Below are 18,773 nucleotides of genomic sequence, written 5' to 3' on the forward strand. Positions count from 1 at the left end.
ACGCACTACACTACTGAATTAGACACACAATCTCAAAAAAAAAAACTTGATGCTTATTTACATTATCTAAAGTCATTTCTTACGAGGTAGGATCTGTTGTTGTATTATATATTTTCGTTTTAATATGCAAATAATTTTCTTTAATTTGTAATAGGTCCCTCATTGCATAAAATAACCAGCCTTTGTATTCAATATGTTTGTAAATTGTCCATCCAGTTTGACGCAAGCTAAACAACATTTTGGCCTGTTTTGCTTATTAAATGAGTGATTTTCACGGAGAAACAAATATTGTAAATAAACAACAAGTTTTTATAGAGATTGTGTCATGTCTTTTCTTTGACGCACGCGCTGAACAGCCTGTAGCCTAAATAATAGTTTAGATTTTATAACATATAATGTTCCATTACTTTAAATGTATAATGTTTTTTAATATTTATGGATTATATAAAATATATAGTTTATATAAATGCGCTCTGATCATTCAAGGATCATAATGCGTTGCATATTCTTCTTATTCTTCATTAGGCTTGATCCGTAAATTGTGTATTTTATAAACTGATCGTTTATAAGGACTAAGCTATTAATAACTGTAATTCCTCGAATGGAAAAGTCTTGATTAAAGAAAAAGAGAACTTAATTCGACATATGCATATAGTGCGCTTATTTCTGCGCGCATCGCGCGCTTTACCGAATTACCTTTTTTTTATTTTTTATGCATTATAAATGCATCTGGCAGAACCGAAAAGAGCAAATGCCAAGTTATTAGCGCAGCGCACAGACAGCTGGCTCGTCTAGTCTGAACCAGGGGTTTTCAAACTATTCATTGCACACCGATCCCATTGCATTTTATTTAGGATAAACCACTTATTTAAAATTAATTAATTAAAAGGTGCGTACTCTCCAATACACCACTGTAGTGTCATAATATTTAATAATTATAATTAAGATAGACACCTGACCTCCATTTAATAAACAATTTATTTGCCATACTCTGTTAATTTTAAGTTTAAAGTTTAAATCATTTATGTTAAACTTAAATTATTTAAAAACTTAAAAAGACTTAAATTTAGTCATTTAAGACATTTTAGGTCATAAGTTTACATACATTGACCGTTGCATTTAGTAGGCCTATTCTGGTCTAAATAAGCTTTTTGCATCTTAGGTCTTTACACACACAAATTAAGCAGTTTATACCTACATTTAATGTTACTTTGAAATTACTTTTGATGCAATAAATAATCCTAAATAGTTGAAAGTGTTAACATATTCTTGAAATGTAGTTATTTTATAACTATGAAATTTATTACTAAACAAAGTGAATCATTATGAATTTGCCAAGAAATAATCCACTTTACCACCGTAAAGCAATGCCCCACACTCACTAGAACGGTAGAACCTGGACTGTATGATATGTTCTGTATGTAAAATAGAGAAAATAAGCAAGATGCGCAGTCTCATGCAGCCTTAGTGAAATATAGCGCGTCACAGCAATGAACTAAAAATAAAACCACCCTTGAAATGCTGGCGATCTTAATTTTTTCAGCCTACACTGACTGAGAATAATGTTGCACTATTTTATTAACAAATAATTAGAATGTTTTTTTTCCCTTCAACACATTCATCATTACTTTTGCCTGTGCAAGTTTTTTTGCGCGCGCTTGAGCGCGAAGGCATCTATTTTCAGGTGCAAGATGCCACTTTGATTGGCACCAGCACACTCTGCCACACCTGTGGCTATGTCCCTGCTACAATAATAATAACAACAACAACGACAAAATAATAACAAAAAAATAATAATAATAAGACAGGCCTACTTTGACGTTGCAATAAAAAAGTATTAATTATCAAATAAATATTTACAATAGGCTAAAGGCATATATTAAATTAAAATAGGAGAAAATCCAATAGAAACAAATGGTACCATTTATTATAGCCCCATGCAGGGTAAAACGTGTTCTTACAACCATTGAATAACTAAGTAAATAATAATAATAATAACAATACTAATAATAATAGGCCTAATAATAATAATAATAATAATAATAATAATAATAATAATAATAATAATAATAATAATAAATTATTATTTTATACAGAGTAGGCTATTATTTAGGCCTACAATAGCTCTGAAACAATCATGCAAACCAGGTGCTGCTCGGAAATGGCTTTCTTTGCTCAGCATCAGGTGCACAGCAGCAAGAAGCTTGGCAGTGAACTATGACCTTATTTTAATGACAAATGTCTATGAATACTGCTGATTTACGTTTTTATTTAATTTATACATACGCAATGAATGTAAGCCTGCTAACTGTGTGTGGTTCAAATGATAGAATATGTAAACTTTGTTTATATATATAATTAAATAATAATAATTAAAAGCCTGCGTGTAAGGCTTTTATTTTGAGGGTGACGTCACGAGCGCAGATTTGGTTAACCAATTAGAGGAAAGTGGGCGTTTCAGCACCGCCTACATGTGTAAAATGAATTTTAAAGTCGTTTATCCGTTTTCCTACCCTAAACCAAAAAACGAAAATCCAGCCAAAATCTTGTTTTTTCGTTTTCTCGTGAGCAAAAGAAAAACGGAAAAACGGCCGTTTTCTCCATTTCCTTTATTCCGTTTGAAAATGGAAAACAAATGAACAAAATGTACACGGACCCATTTGCTGGATACGTTGGCAGTTCAGATTAATAAAGGGACTAAGCTGAAAAGAAAATATATAATCTTTGTATTTTCACACCTATCCACACACTACCAATGTCACTGCCAATTGTCATTAATGACACGTTGTTTCTTTTAACCAATGATTAGTATTATTCATGATGCTCAGATCATAGTTATGATTATACATTGCACACACACATACTATACTGAAAAAAAAAATTCCAAGATGATTTCTTGGATTTACTGAAAATATTTAAGTTAAGTAGTTATCAAAATCAAACTTAAAAATTAAGTTGAACATTACTAAATTGTGTTTGTTTAATTTCAACCCATATTATTAGTTTGCAACACTTTTGGAGAAATATTTCTTTTTAGTAAGTTTCATATTCTATAATTAATATATTTTTTCAGATATAATCTAATATTGTATTCTACATTATTGTATAGAATTTGTACTATACTAATAGTGTGATTCGTTAATTTTTTATTAGAATTTTTGTTAAATGTTATAAAACTGTGAAAAAAAAGAAAGAAAAAGAAAGGACTCCAGCACAATTTTTAGATAAAGGAGATGCATTTATTGATAATACATCTCTCTTTATACCATAAAATGTACATTACAAGTTTGAGCTTTGTTACTTCTAGGTAAATTGACTTTTCTTCACACCATAAATTATAATCAGTTAATAAAAATAAGCGTTATTTTATTTTATATCCAGGAAAACAGCGTTTGTTTACAACGCACTTGACTGGATTAAAATGGCGGCCGCGGTGACGTATCGGAGCAACGGATCGAAGTGGACCACGAGTCTAGCTATCTATTATGTAATGATTTGTCCTATATTTTGAGACACAAAGTTGTGACTACATTGCTCTCTGGTGGCTTAAACTGAACTATATTTTATTACATAGAGATTACATACAGATTAGTTTACTATAATATGCCTGAAAAAATAGCGTATGGAAAACTACAAACGTTAATCAAACTGAGAATCAAAGTTGCTATTATTTATATACTCAAAAGATAGCGTTACAGTACGGGGACCCAAATCCGTAACAGAATAATTATGATTATAGTTGTTAATATTATATTTTACAGTGCCTCACGAAAATCGCTCACTGCATCTTTTGAATATGGCGGCGCGGTGGCGTTGCTGTGGTTACTATAGTCAGTGGCGTTCTAAAAAAAGAATGCGTTCGAAAAACGGTCGATGACGTTGAGAGACTAGAGTGACCTTCATTTAATATCTGACCATGGCTGACATTGGCGGTATGTAAAGATCTTTCTAAAAGTATAATTTTATGTTATTTTATTTAGTTGTTTCGACGTGCCTTTGGTGAAGGACACTTAAGACTTTCTCTGTCATATCGTTTCAGATTATTATATTAGTTTTTCCACGTATTTTTTCGGTTAGACTCACTGTAGTACTGAATGTTGGTTGGAATTGGAGATTGCTAGATTGTCGACTTGTCAATTTTAGGATATATATGTTGTCTAGTTTGTGTATTCTGTTAATTTTTTAAGTAGATTTATAATCACAGAATGCCATTTGTTATGTTGTTAAGTTGGTAAACCGATACATACATTATTTGTTTTGCTTGTTTATATGCTTCGTTTGTACATCGCTGTCTAACTTAACATTTGCACATTGGTATTTGTTATATCGTCAGATAAATTGATTTGTTATAATGTATTTAGTTATAATGTCAGCGTTAACACATATTCCATATTACTGTTGTATTATTTATTTGTAGTTTATGAAGTCAGCCTGTTCAACATTTGCAGATTTTCATAGTTGTTTTATTGACAGTTTTACTAATAATTGTAACACATTTATCTATTCTAAGTTTATAGATCGTCATCTTGTGGAGTATTTACTTATAGCTGCAAAATATTATGTGTCAGTTGAAACAGGCTGGAGACAATGGTAGATGAAACTTTCAAATAATGGTATTAAGATTAATTAATGACTTGACATCTTTCTATTGTATTTTACAGATTGGAGTGGACCACATGGAGAAAAAGGGAATCACACACCTCAGAAAATCATGGATGGTGCATCGATGGACGTCCTTCCAAGACGAAAGGGGTGTCATTTGGTGTAGATAAGTGGTTCTCAAACTTTTTCATCTCAGAAAAAATTTTTGTCTCTCGTAGTAGCACCTTATGACTAGCATCACAAAATAGTAGCATAGTAGGTCTAATTAGTCTGCTAGTAAGAATGGGCTGGTATAAGATTCTGACGCTATGATAACCTTGGATAAAAATAGCATGGTTTCACTGTATTGCGATTACAGCTCTAAAATGTATTCCTTTTAAATGTACAACAACAGCACATTTTTTTCTCTTTGAACAAATTATATTTTATTTTGAGAAACATTTATAATATTTTGTAACAGTAAACATGTCAGGCTAAATAATTAAAACAAATCATTGACCTCTTCTGTCTTCATTCGTTTCAAAAACACAGATTTCTTTACAATTTAAAAGGGCGTCTTTGAATATCTTTGAAATTCTGTTGGAGATACTGCTGTCCTAAAAACTTAAAACAAAACAAAAAAAAAGGAAAATAAATAAATAAATCTTACATATACTTTAGGAAAGGGTAAAGCAGACTTTTTTGGCTGTTTTAAAACCTTGACTTTTCCAAATCGCGGTAAAGCTTGAAAACGGTTATCGTCCCATGCCTAACTAGTAGCTACAGCTCTGCACAGTTCAAAAACAAGGCAGATTTATTCATAATATTAACGTCAGCCACTTTAAACATTATAAATAGTTTGATCAATAACACTATACTGTGCTTACGTTGAAATAAAAATGCAAAAAAAAAAAAAAAGTTCATAATATCGGTATTGTTCGTAAAAAGTAAAAAAAAAAATACACAAATAAAATGCTGTACTTAAAGGTAAAGTATTAGCAAACTGTAGCCTATATTCTTCAAAACCTGGACCTCATAAATTCCTGTCATCATAATTGTATCTTAAATAAACTATTTCTGATACATTTTGAAATATGTTGCATGTACATATGACATATTTCTGTGTGGAGTTTGCATGTTCTCACTGTTCGTGTGGGTTTCCTTTCAAAGGCCATAGTCATGCGGTATAGGTGAATTGGCTTAGCTAAATTGTCCGTAGTGTATGTGTGTATGTCCTGGTCCTCCAGGTTGGGGGTTGAGCGTTGGATTAATGACCCACCTCGTAAAAATTAGATGTTATGAAACACCAACATGGTGCAGCTAAATATCAATTTTTAGTTTAGGAGAGAAGCAAAGACGACCACACAAGTCTTTTCATTGTTTCACAAACATTGCTTAGTGACATGGACACCTCCAAATGATGTTGAAAGAGTCACATACTATATTTATAAGGTATAATTCACCTAAAAATGTCACTTTTGTCTTTATATAATGCTGTATTCGTGGCCGGTAATACAGAGAAGTTACCAGAGAAGTTACTCTGTTATCACAGAGAAGGCTGGCGCGTGCCATAGACTCGCGCGCGTCTACTTTAGTGAACACAACCTGCATAGGCTGTGAGTAACAGGTAATAAAGTTGTAAATAACATTCAGTTTGTGGCACAGAGTGATCGTTTGGGTGCTGCGTGTGAAAGTATAAACAGCACTTAGCCGTGAAAATGAAACTGAAAGCGTGCTTATCATTTAAATAATCATATCGCATTTTAGAGTTATGATTGCAACAAGCATTTGATAATGTTTTTTCTTTCATAGCAAACACACAGTTGCGCATGAAAATAAAGGATTACAGTCTCAGTACAACTACTCTAGCCTATATAATGTTGATTTTACCAATGAATAAAATGGTCTAATAAGTAGTCAATGAAAGATTGCAAGAATAGGCCTATATCTCAAACATAATTCAACATCAGAACTATTATAAGTAGAACAGAATTATTTATACAAACCAGTAGACCTGCATATAATATTTTTATTGTTATTTTACCATATGTTTGAGGAAAAAAAAACAATAATAATTGCAGACTCATTTTAAGCTTTATTTTACATCTACAGAATCTTTATTTTACGCAAAAAAAAAAAAAAAATCTCATTTTAGCCAGAATCGTGCAGCTCTGGAGGAGGAAACAGGATGATGAAATGTTACAATTCACGCCACAGTCTGGGTTAGTTGTAATACACCTTGTGGTGAGATGTAAATTATGATTTCCACCGGGGTGAGATGTGACATTATAAAACAAGAATTATGACCAAAAAATGGATTTGAAAACATTTTATTCAACATTGAGCTTTCAGTATAATTTGTGTGTGTCTGTGTTACAAAACTAAATAAAATGTGCAAATGTGTATCAGTTTCAACCATTTTGAGCCCACAGAGGTCAAACACTGAACTTAAACTACTTTGACTTTTTTCCTCTTTCTAGAGCTGTAGGAATACTGAAATGACATCATAAAAAGACAGTTTTAAAGCTGCTTGGGGTTAGTCGTAACATTTCACTGATGTTACTAGCAAAGGTTTTGTTGTTACAATTGAGCCAGTGTTATGTGGCCATGAACCTGTTCTCCTTTACTTATTAAATATATCCACACACAGACACACAAATTACATGGGTTTAACTACAAATCAGGCATTGATATCTCAAAAATAATGACTTTCTTAGCTGAAATGTAGTTTTTCCTGTCTAATATCTGCTGTCTGTCACAGAACTCAGGATTTTCATGTGGCATGAGGACTAATATGAGCATGTGTGAAGTGAATCAGTTAATTTGTAATGATTTGTAAATTCTTCCTGGTTGTAGAGATTGGAAGTGTTACAACTATCCCAGGTCTCCCCCTTAAATCTAAACATGAACTTGTTTTTTAAATGTATAATTTACAATTACATATTTAAATTAGAGATTAGATCTGCTTACAGTGCGTCATTTACAGTATGTGTCAGAAAAGCGAGTGATTATACAGTGCTTCCCACAGATTTAAAAATGTACTTGCAGTGGTAGCCAAATTAAAACACACTAATTACCTGAATCACATAAATAGTTAATTATATACCACAAACAATACATAATGAAATTTTTTACAATAATTTTATTTATTATAAACTGTTATACATTGTTTCTTTTCAGTGGGTTAAAGTAAAAAAAAGACATCCACAATTTCTCTTACTTTTACTCTTATGCTATTCAGGAGCCATGTGCACCCACTAATAGGTAAAATCTGCTTCTCTCTCTTTTAAGTTCAAAGCAAACTCGGATGCCAAAGCATTTTAGATATGTATTAAAAATAGCCTATGTAATATATTAACATAATCAAATTAATAGAATAATCGGCATATGAGAAATAAATGACAGAAAAAGGAATAAAAACAGACAATATCTCCAAAAAATTAAAATAATTACAAGATTTAAAAACCTGTAGATTATTTAAATAAAGCAAATGCGTTAACGATTAACCATTACTAAAGGTGTGCATTCATACAGATGTGACTACTTCAATGTGTACCTTTTGCCGTCATCCATACCACGGCGGCGGCGGTAATTGGTGTGCCAGTAGCTTTTGATCGTTGAGTGGCACTTTAACCACAGATATTCAACTTTGCCTTTTCACAAAACTAAATAGACAGTTCTGTATGTGTACTTTATGTGGTGTAATGTGTTCAATTTAAATATAATTTGGTTTTAGTTTTTTAGTAATAAACATGCTTTTACACTATACTGTATGTTTTAGAAAAGATACATGGTGAGAAGTATAGCCATAGGCTGCAAAAAGAAATATAAGAATTAAGTTCTTTAGCCTTTAAGTTCTTTATCAGTAGGCTATTTATTATTTATTACAGGGTATGTTACAAATATTAGACCAACTGCCACTTCATGTAAAACACTCTCATGCACTCAGAACTAGTGGCAGTTTTGAATTAAATAAATGGGCAAATCCGCACGTAAAGTGAGCCGCATATTATTTATCGTCTGTCCAATTTCTCGGTTCATTTCTCTTTCACTTGCATGCAGAGAGAAAAAAATCTGCTTATTTAAAAAAGTGCATTATGTCCACTAATGTATAATAATAATTAGCTAATATATCCATAATGCCGGGATGCTTGGTACTTTGACTGGATATCTAGGTCAAAAGCAAAGTTGTTAATTGTTGCACGGCATAGGCTAGTCTGTAGTGTGGAAAAATATAATTTACAACCTTGCATGCGTTTCCCAACACCATCGTTAGCCAACTAAGTTGTTTTGTTACAAACAAAGTTCATTGATTTGACGTTTTCCAAAAGTAAGTATAAAATAGTTTAGTTTTTACATATAGTATTACATTAATTGCATAGACGTTAAATAGCAAATTTGAATGACAAAGGATTTTAGATATGTATATAAAATAGCCTATGTAATATATTAACATCAACAAATTTATAAGATAAATAGCTAATGAGAAATAAATGACAGAAAAGTTGATAAAAGCAGACATTATCTCTAAAAGTTATCATAATTGCAAGATTAAAAAGAGTAGATTTTTTAATTAAGGCAAATGCTTTGATTATCTACTAATGGTGTATATATTTTGCAGCCAGTTTAGATGTCATTTCATCCTCTTCGAGTTGGCTGTATAGCCAGTTTTTCTAGGTCGTTTAGATTACATAATATATTATTTAGACTACGTTTTCTCTCGGTATCGTGGCTGTGCGTGCGCTGTCAACTGAATAACAATCAATTAATAACAATAACAAACAATCAACCACGAGGAGATAGCAACAGCTTGATTTGCAGTATTTTCTAACATGTTATTAGCTCAGAATAAAAACAACTCACAAAAATTCATTTAGTTTGTTTTTCTTTCCTTAAATAAAAGATTGGATCGGATTAGCCTATTATGCAGTGTGTAAATATTAGAAATAATAATTAGGCTGAGATACAGATTCCCTCTTCATTCAGAAGTAAAAAAAAATGAAAGCCTTCTTCGTAAGCTTCATAGCCAGAACATTAACTGTCACATGTAGCCTAGGCAACAAATAACAAACCTGAGTGTAATAATTAACATAAATGCCCTTTTCAGTTTTATACAATATGTGTGGGTTTAGACAATATGTGTTTAATAAGGCTATAAAGATTAGCCTATTAGATGAAATGCATGGTGAAATGTGAACTAAACGTCTCTTTTGCTGAAAATTTATTTAATTAATCTAAATCCTTAATATTTTAAAAATCAAACCGTTTTGGCCTATGCAGAGAAAGAGGCGCGCGGCACTAGCATGCAGAGAAAGAAAAAAATCTGCTTATTTAAAAAAGTGCATTATGTGCACTATAATAATGATAATAATTATAATATTTAGCTAATATATCCATAATGGATATCTAGGTCAAAAGTAAAATTGTTACCTGTTGCTTATAGTGTGGAAAACTATTCATGAAATGCTTCTATTTATAATTCTATTACTAATTATTCACTTTTATTTATTAAATGCTTCTCAACGCCTGCATTTCGTTTGTACGACAAAAAAATCTGCTGCAAATAAGCAAAGTTATGCCAATACGCACGCACATTGGATTAACTATAGCAGCCAGCTGTTTTCAAACGTTTCCATTTATTTTTAGGTCCAAAGACAGAAATGGAATATTGTTTGTTTTTTTAATTATTATTTTGTGCTGTATTTGGCTACTGAGCAGCAATAAACAACACTTTAAAACATGAGCAGTTTTATTGTTATTTTCAGATTGGCATGGAGCATGTGGAGAAACAGGGAAACACACGGATGGGTGCATGGATGGATGTCCTTCCAAGAGGAGGCAGGTGGCGGTGGGCATAGACTGTTCGCTAGATGTCTTGTCTGTGGCAGTTATTTACATTGTAGGAAATGGAACCCCAACAGACAGAAAAGGGAGACTCACAAGCGGAATGGTGAATATTTATCTGTTAAACACTAGAGAACAAGAGTTGTCATTGGTATAAATGGTCATTTAGGCCTTGTCTTTGTCAGGTTTTTCTTTTTCAGTTAATGGAGAGAGAGCAGAAGAAGGAGATTCACAAGGGGAACGGTAGAGATATACTTGAAGACCTGGAGCTCAGGAAGCAGGTAGAACTGATTGAACAGACTGAACAATGGAGTTAGAGTCCAAACAAATGTATTAGGAATATTTAAATACTTGATATCTTTCTCTTTGGCAGATTGGTCAAAGGAAACAGGGAAACACACAAATTGGTGCATGGATGGATGTCCTTCCAAGAGGAAGGGGGTGGTGGTGGGCATAGATTGTTAGATGTCTTCTCTGTGGCTGTTATTTACATTGTAGGTAATGGAACCACAACAGATAGAAGAGGGAGACTCACAAGCGGAATGGTGAATATTTATCTGAAGAACACTGGAGAACATTTGGTTTATTGTTGGAAATCAGCCAGCAAGTAGAACTCTGTTAGTCTTGTTTTTGTCTTTTGCAGATTAGACTGGGGCATGTGGAGATATGGGAATCACACCTCAGGAATGACTGGAAATTGATGGTCAGGAATTTGTTGTAAAATTCAGATCAACAGGTGCATGGATGAACGTCCTTCCAAGATACAAGAGTGGTGGTGAGTATGGATGGTTAATGTGGCCATGTCTGTGTCAGGTTTTTCTTTTTCGGATAATGGAGAGGTAGCAGAATAAGGGGACTCACAAGGGGAAAGGTGGAGATATACTTAAAGACCTGGAGTTTAGGAAGCAGGTAGAACTGATTGAACAGACTAAACAATGGAGTTAGTTTCCAAAAAAGTGTGTTAAGAATAATTAAATACTTGATTTCTTCCTCTTTGGCAGATTGGCATGGATCGTGGAGAAACAGGGAAACACACGGATGGATGTCCTTCCAAGAGGAAGGGGATGGTGGTGGGCATAGATTACAGTGAGATATACTTGAAGACCTGGAGCTCAGGAAGCAGGTAGAACTGATTGAACAGACTGAACAATGGAGTAAGAGTCCAAAGAAATGTATTAGGAATATTTAAATACTTGATATCTTTCTCTTTGGCAGATTGGTCAAAGGAAACAGGAAAACACACAAATTGGTGCATGGATGGATGTCCTTCCAAGAGGAAGGGGGTGGTGCTGGGCATAGATTGTTAGATATCTTCCCTATGGCTAATATTTACATTGTAGGTAATGGAACCACAACAGACAGACTCACAAGCGGAATGGTGAATATTTATTTGAAGAAGACTGGAGAACACTTGGTTTATTGCTGGAGATCAGTCAGTCAATAGAGCTCTGTTAGTCTTGTTTTTGTCTTTTGCAGATTAGACTGTGGCATGTGGAGAAATGGAAATCACACCTCAGGAATGACTGGAAATTGATGGTCAGGAATTTGTTTTAAAAATCAGATCAACAGGTGCATGGATGAACGTCCTTCCAAGATACAAGAATGGTGGTTGGTCTAGATTGTTAAATAGGCCTTGTCTGTGTCAGGTTTTTCTTTTTCAGTTAATGGAGAAAGAGCAGAAGAAGGAGATTCACAAGGGGAACGGTAGAGATATACTTGAAGACCTGGAGCTCAGGAAGCAGGTAGAACTGATTGAACAGACTGAACAATGGAGTTAGAGACCAAAGAAATGTATTAGGAATATTTAAATGCTTGATATCTTTCTCTTTGGCAGATTGGCCAAAGGAAACAGGGAAACACACGAATGGGTGCATGGATGGATGTCCTTCCAAGAGGAGGGGGCTGGTGGTGGGCATAGATTACAGTGAGATATATTTGAAGACCTGGAGTTTTGGAAGCAGGTAGAACTGCTTGAACAGCCTGAACAATGAAGTTAGTTACCAAAAAAGTGTGTTAAGAATAATTAAATACTTGATATCTTTCTTTTTGGCAGATTAGCATGGAGCATGTGGAGAAACATGGAAACACATGGATGGGTGCATGGATGGATGTCCTTCCAAGAGGAAGGGGGTGGTGGTGGGCATAGACCGTTCGCTAGATGTCTTGTCTGTGGCAGTTATTTACATTGTAGGTAATGGAACCACAACAGACAGAAGAGGGAGACTCACAAGCGGAATGGTGAATATTTATCTGTTAAACACTAGAGAACAAGAGTTTTGGTTGGTATAAATGGTCAATTAGGCCTTGTCTGTGTCAGGTTTTTCTTTTTCAGGTAATGGAGAGAGAGCAGAAGAAGGACATTTAGAAGGGGAACGGTAGAGATATACTTGAAGACCTGGAGCTCAGGAAGCAGGTAGAACTGATTGAACAGACTGAACAATGGAGTTAGAGTCCAAAGAAGTGTATTAGGAATATTTAAATACTTGATATTTTTCTCTTTGGCAGATTGGCCAAAGGAAACAGGAAAACACACAAATTGATGCATGGATGGATGTCCTTCCAAGAGGAAGGAGGTGGTGGTGGGCATAGATTGTTAGATGTCTTCTCTGTGGCTGTTATTTACATTGTAGGTAATGGAACCACAACAGATAGAAGAGGGAGACTCACAAGCGGAATGGTGAATATTTATTTGAAAAAGACTGGAGAACATTTGGTTTATTGCTGGAGATCAGTCAGCCAATCGAGCTCTGTTAGTCTTGTTTTTGTTTTTTGCAGATTAGACTGGGGCATGTGGAGAAATGGAAATCACACCTCAGGAATGACTGGAAATTGATGGTCAGGAACTTGTTTTAAAAATCAGATCAACAGGTGCATGGATGAACGTCCTTCCAAGATACAAGATTGGTGGTTGGTATAGATTGTTAAATAGGCCTTGTCTGTGTCAGGTTTTTCTTTTTCAGGTAATGGAGATAGAGCAGGCAGAAGAGGAGCCGGTAGGGTTTAGTTGGGGCTGTCTTTTTCTTTTGCAGGTTGAAGTGGAGCAGAAAGAGACTCACAAGGGGAAAGGTGGAGACATACTTGAAGACATGGAGCTCAGGAAGCAGGTACAACTGATCGAACAGGCTGAATAATGGAGTTAGTTTCCAAAAAAGTGAATTAAGAATAATTAAATACTGGATATCTTTCTCTTTGGCAGATTGGCATGGAGCATGTGGAGAAACAGGGAAACACACGGATGGGTGCATGGGTGGATGTCTCTCCAAGTGGAAGGGGGTTGCGGTGGGCATAGATTGTTCGCTAGATGTCTTGTCTGTAGTAGTTACATTGTAGGTAATGGAACCACAACAGACAGAAGAGGGAGACTCACAAGCGGAATGGTGAATATTTGTCTGTTAAACACTAGAGAACAAGAGTTGTCATTGGTATAAATGGTCATTTAGGCCTTGTCTTTGTCAGGTTTTTCTTTTTCAGTTAATGGAGAGAGAGCAGAAGAAGGAGATTCACAAGGGGAACGGTAGAGATATACTTGAAGACCTGGAGCTCAGGAAGCAGGTAGAACTGATTGAACAGAATGAACAATGGAGTTAGAGTCCAAACAAATGTATTAGGAATATTTAAATACTTGATATCTTTCTCTTTGGCAGATTGGTCAAAGGAAACAGGGAAACACACAAATTGGTGCATGGATGGATGTCCTTCCAAGAGGAAGGGGGTGGTGGTGGGCATAGATTGTTAGATGTCTTCTCTGTGGCTGTTATTTACATTGTAGGTAATGGAACCACAACAGATAGAAGAGGGAGACTCACAAGCGGAATGGTGAATATTTATCTGAAGAACACTGGAGAACATTTGGTTTATTGTTGGAGATCAGCCAGCAAGTAGAACTCTGTTAGTCTTGTTTTGTCTTTTGCAGATTAGTATGGGGCATGTGGAGAAATGGGAATCACACCTCAGGAATGACTGGAAATTGATGGTCAGGAATTTGTTGTAAAAATCAGATCAACAGGTGCATGGATGAACGTCCTTCCAAGATACAAGAGTGGTGGTGAGTATGGATGGTTAATGTGGCCATGTCTGTGTCAGGTTTTTCTTTTTCGGATAATGGAGAGGTAGCAGAATAAGGGGACTCACAAGGGGAAAGGTGGAGATATACTTAAAGACCTGGAGTTTAGGAAGCAGGTAGAACTGATTGAACAGACTAAACAATGGAGTTAGTTTCCAAAAAAGTGTGTTAAGAATAATTAAATACTTGATTTCTTCCTCTTTGGCAGATTGGCATGGATCGTGGAGAAACAGGGAAACACACGGATGGGTGCATGGATGGATGTCCTTCCAAGAGGAAGGGGATGGTGGTGGGCATAGATTACAGTGAAATATACTTGAAGACCTGGAGCTCAGGAAGCAGGTAGAACTGATTGAACAGACTGAACAATGGAGTAAGAGTCCAAAGAAATGTATTAGGAATATTTAAATACTTGATATCTTTCTCTTTGGCAGATTGGTCAAAGGAAACAAGGAAACACACAAATTGGTGCATGGATGGATGTCCTTCCAAGAGGAAGGGGGTGGTGGTGGGCATAGATTGTTAGATGTCTTCCCTATGACTAATATTTACATTGTAGGTAATGGAACCACAACAGACAGACTCACAAGCGGAATGGTGAATTTTAATTGAAGAAGACTGGAGAACACTTGGTTTATTGCTGGAGATCAGTCAGTCAATAGAGCTCTGTTAGTCTTGTTTTTGTCTTTTGCAGATTAGACTGTGGCATGTGGAGAAAAGGAAATCACACCTCAGGAATGACTGGAAATTGATGGTCAGGAATTTGTTTTAAAAATCAGATCAACAGGTGCATGGGTGAACGTCCTTCCAAGATACAAGAATGGTGGTTGGTCTAGATTGTTAAATAGGCCTTGTCTGTGTCAGGTTTTTCTTTTTCTGGTAATGGAGATAGAACAGGCAGAAGAGGAGCCGTTAGGGTTTAGTTGGGGCTGTCTTTTTCTTTTGCAGGTTGAAGTGGAGCAGAAGGAGAACTCACAAGAGGAAAGGTGGAGACATACTTGAAGATCTGGAGCTCAGGAAGCAGGTAGAAATGCTAGAACAGATTGAACAATGGATTTAGTTTCCCAAAAAAATGTTTTAACATTAATTAATGATTAATTACATCTTTCTATTGTATTTTGCAGAATGGAATGGACCACATGGAGAAAAAGGGAATCACACACTTCAGCAATGACTGGATGGTCAGCAATTTATTTTTAAAAATCAGACTAACGGGTGAATTGATGGATGTCTTACAAACATACAAGTGTGGTGGTGAGTATGGATGGTTAATGTGGCCATGTCTGTGTCAGGTTTTTCTTTTTCAGATAATGAAGAGGTAGCAGAATAAGGGGACTCACAAGGGAAAAGGTGGAAATACACTTAAAGACCTGGAGCTCAGGAAGCAGGTACAACTGATTGAACAGGCTGAATAATGGAGTTAGTTTCCAAAAAAGTGTATTAAGAATAATTAAATACTTGATATTTTTACCTTTGGCAGATTGGCATGGAGCATGTGGAGAAACAGGGAAACACACGGATGGGTGCATGGGTAGATGTCTCTCCAAGACGAAGAGGGTGGCGGTGGGCATAGATTGTTCGCTAGATGTATTGTCTGTAGTAGTTACATTGTAGGTAATGGAACCACAACAGACAGAAGAGGGAGACTCACAAGCGGAATGGTGAATATTTGTCTGTTAAACACTAGAGAACAAGAGTTGTGGTTGGTATAAATGGTCAATTAGGCCTTGTCTGTGTCAGGTTTTTCTTTTTCAGTTAATAGAGAGAGCAGAAGAAGGAGATTCACAAGGGGAACGGTAGAGATATACTTGAAAACCTGGAGCTCAGGAAGCAGGTAGAACTGATTGAACAGACTGAACAATAGAGTTAGAGTCCAAAGAAATGTATTAGGAATATTTAAATGCTTGATATCTTTCTCTTTGGCAGATTGGCCAAAGAAAAAAGGGAAACACACGAATGGGTGCATGGATGGATGTCCTTCCAAGAGGAAGGGGGTGGTGGTGGGCATAGATTGTTAGATGTCTTCTCTGTGGCTGTTATTTACATTGTAGGTAATGGAACCACAACAGATAGAAGAGGGAGACTCACAAGCGGAATGGTGAATATTTGTCTGTTAAACACTAGAGAACAAGAGTTGTCATTGGTATAAATGGTCATTTAGGCCTTGTCTTTGTCAGGTTTTTCTTTTTCAGTTAATGAAGAGAGAGCAGAAGAAGGAGATTCACAAGGGGAACGGTAGATATATACTTAAAGACCTGAAGCTCAGGAAGCAGGTAGAACTGATTGAACAGACTGAACAATGGAGTTAGAGTCCAAACAAATGTATTAGGAATATTTAAATACTTGATATCTTTCTCTTTGGCAGATTGGTCAAAGGAAACAAGGAAACACACAAATTGGTGCATGGATGGATGTCCTTCCAAGAGGAAGGGGGTGGTGGTGGGCATAGATTGTTAGATGTCTTCTCTGTGGCTGTTATTTACATTGTAGGTAATGGAACCACAACAGATAGAAAAGGGAGACTCACAAGCGGAATGGTGAATATTTATTTGAAGAAGACTGGAGAACATTTGGTTTATTGTTGGAGATCAGTCAGTCAATAGAGCTCTGTTAGTCTTGTTTTTGTCTTTTGCAGATTAGACTGGGACATGTGGAGAAATTGAAATCACACCTCAGGAATGACTGGAAATTGATGGTCAGGAACTCGTTTTAAAAATCAGATCAACAGGTGCATGGATGAAGGTCCTTCCAAGATACAAGAGTGGTGGTTGGTATAGATTGTTAAATAGGCCTTGTCTGTGTCAGGTTTTTCTTTTTCAGGTAATGGAGATAGAGCAGGCAGAAGAGGAGCCGGTAGGGTTTAGTTGGGGCTGTCTTTTTCTTTTGCAGGTTGAAGTGGATCAGAAGGAGAACTCACAAGGGGGGAAAGGTGGAGACATACTTGAAGACATGGAGCTCAGGAAGCAGGTAGAACTGCTAGAATAGATTGAACAATGGATTTAGTTTCCAAAAAAAGTGTATTAACAATAATTAATGACTTGACATCTTTCTATTGTATTTTGCAGATTGGAATGGACCACATGGAGAAAAAGGGAATCACACACCTCAGCAATGACTGGATGGTCAGTATTTTATTTTTAAAAATCAGATTAACGGGTGAATTGATGGATGTCTTACCAACGTACAAGTGTGGTGGTGAGTATGGATGGTTAATGTGGCCATGTCTGTGTCAGGTTTTTCTTTTTCAGATAATGGAGAGGTAGCAGAATAAGGGGACTCACAAGGGGAAAGGTGGAGATATACTTAAAGACCTGGAGTTTTGGAAGCAGGTAGAACTGCTTGAACAGACTGAACAATGAAGTTAGTTTCCAAAAAAAGTGTGTTAAAAATAATTAAATACTTGATATCTTTCTCTTTGGCAGATTGGCATGGAGCATGTGAAGAAACAGGGAAACACACAGATGGGTGCATGGATGAATGTCCTTCCAAGAGGAAGCGGGTGGCGGTGGGCATAGATTGTTCGCTAGATGTCTTGTCTGCGGCAGTTATTTACATTGTAGGTAATGGAACCACAACAGACAGAAGAGGGAGACTCACAAGCGGAATGGGGAATATGTATCTGTTAAACACTAGAGAACAAGAGTTGTGGTTGGTATAAATCGTCAATTAGGCCTTGTCTGTGTCAGGTTTTGGTTTTTCAGGTAATGGAGAGAGAGCAGAAGAAGGAGATTCACAAGGGGAACGGTAGAGATATACTTGAAGACCTGGAGCTCAGGAAGCAGTTAGAACTGATTGAACAGACTGAACAATGAAGTTAGAGTCCAAAGAAATGTATTAGGAATATTTAAATACTTGATATCTTTCTCTTTGGCAGATTGGTCAAAGGAAACAGGGAAACACACAAATTGGTGCATTGATGGATGTCCTTCCAAGAGGAAGGGGGTGGTGGTGGGCATAGATTGTTAGATGTCTTCTCTGTGGCTGTTATTTACATTGTAGGTAATGGAACCACAACATATAGAAGAGGGAGACTCACAAGCGGAATGGTGAATATTTATTTGAAGAACACTGGAGAACACTTTGTTTAATGCTGGAGATCAGTCAGCCAATAGAGCTCTGTTAGTCTTGTTTTTGTCTTTTGCAGATTAGACTGGGGCATGTGGAGAAATGGAAATCACACCTCAGGAATGACTGGAAATTGATGGTCAGGAACTTGTTTTAAAAATCAGATCAACAAGTGCATGGATGAACGTCCTTCCAAGATACAAGATTGGTGGTTGGTATA

General features: G+C 35.8%; 3 long non-coding RNA genes across 5 annotated transcripts; all 3 read left to right on the forward strand.

Annotated features, from left to right (window-relative positions):
• The first annotated feature begins 13,617 nt into the window (after positions 1–13,617).
• LOC141378735 (uncharacterized) lies at positions 13,618–13,977 on the forward strand. The gene is made up of 2 exons (XR_012393998.1): positions 13,618–13,704; positions 13,897–13,977. It is a non-coding gene; the product is annotated as an uncharacterized lncRNA (long non-coding RNA).
• Positions 13,978–14,338: 361 nt separating this feature from the next.
• Positions 14,339–16,322, forward strand: LOC108179963 (uncharacterized). 2 transcript variants are annotated; one of them, XR_012393994.1, is made up of 9 exons: positions 14,339–14,470; positions 14,697–14,830; positions 14,923–15,085; positions 15,183–15,314; positions 15,437–15,512; positions 15,613–15,669; positions 15,781–15,876; positions 15,969–16,149; positions 16,229–16,322. It is a non-coding gene; the product is annotated as an uncharacterized lncRNA (long non-coding RNA). The 2 variants fall into 2 exon arrangements; XR_012393995.1 differs by lacking the exons at positions 14,339–14,470; positions 14,697–14,830 and having other exon boundaries at positions 15,162–15,314.
• Positions 16,323–16,461: 139 nt separating this feature from the next.
• LOC137490549 (uncharacterized) lies at positions 16,462–18,270 on the forward strand. 2 transcript variants are annotated; one of them, XR_012393996.1, is made up of 9 exons: positions 16,462–16,586; positions 16,666–16,761; positions 16,854–17,025; positions 17,124–17,183; positions 17,294–17,455; positions 17,554–17,610; positions 17,722–17,817; positions 17,911–18,044; positions 18,175–18,270. It is a non-coding gene; the product is annotated as an uncharacterized lncRNA (long non-coding RNA). The 2 variants fall into 2 exon arrangements; XR_012393997.1 differs by lacking the exons at positions 16,462–16,586; positions 16,666–16,761; positions 18,175–18,270 and having other exon boundaries at positions 16,930–17,025; positions 17,124–17,216; positions 17,911–18,003.
• The last annotated feature ends 503 nt before the right edge of the window (positions 18,271–18,773 follow it).

This window comes from Danio rerio, chromosome 18 (assembly GCF_049306965.1).
Source record: "Danio rerio strain Tuebingen ecotype United States chromosome 18, GRCz12tu, whole genome shotgun sequence".
NCBI lineage: Eukaryota > Metazoa > Chordata > Actinopteri > Cypriniformes > Danionidae > Danio > Danio rerio.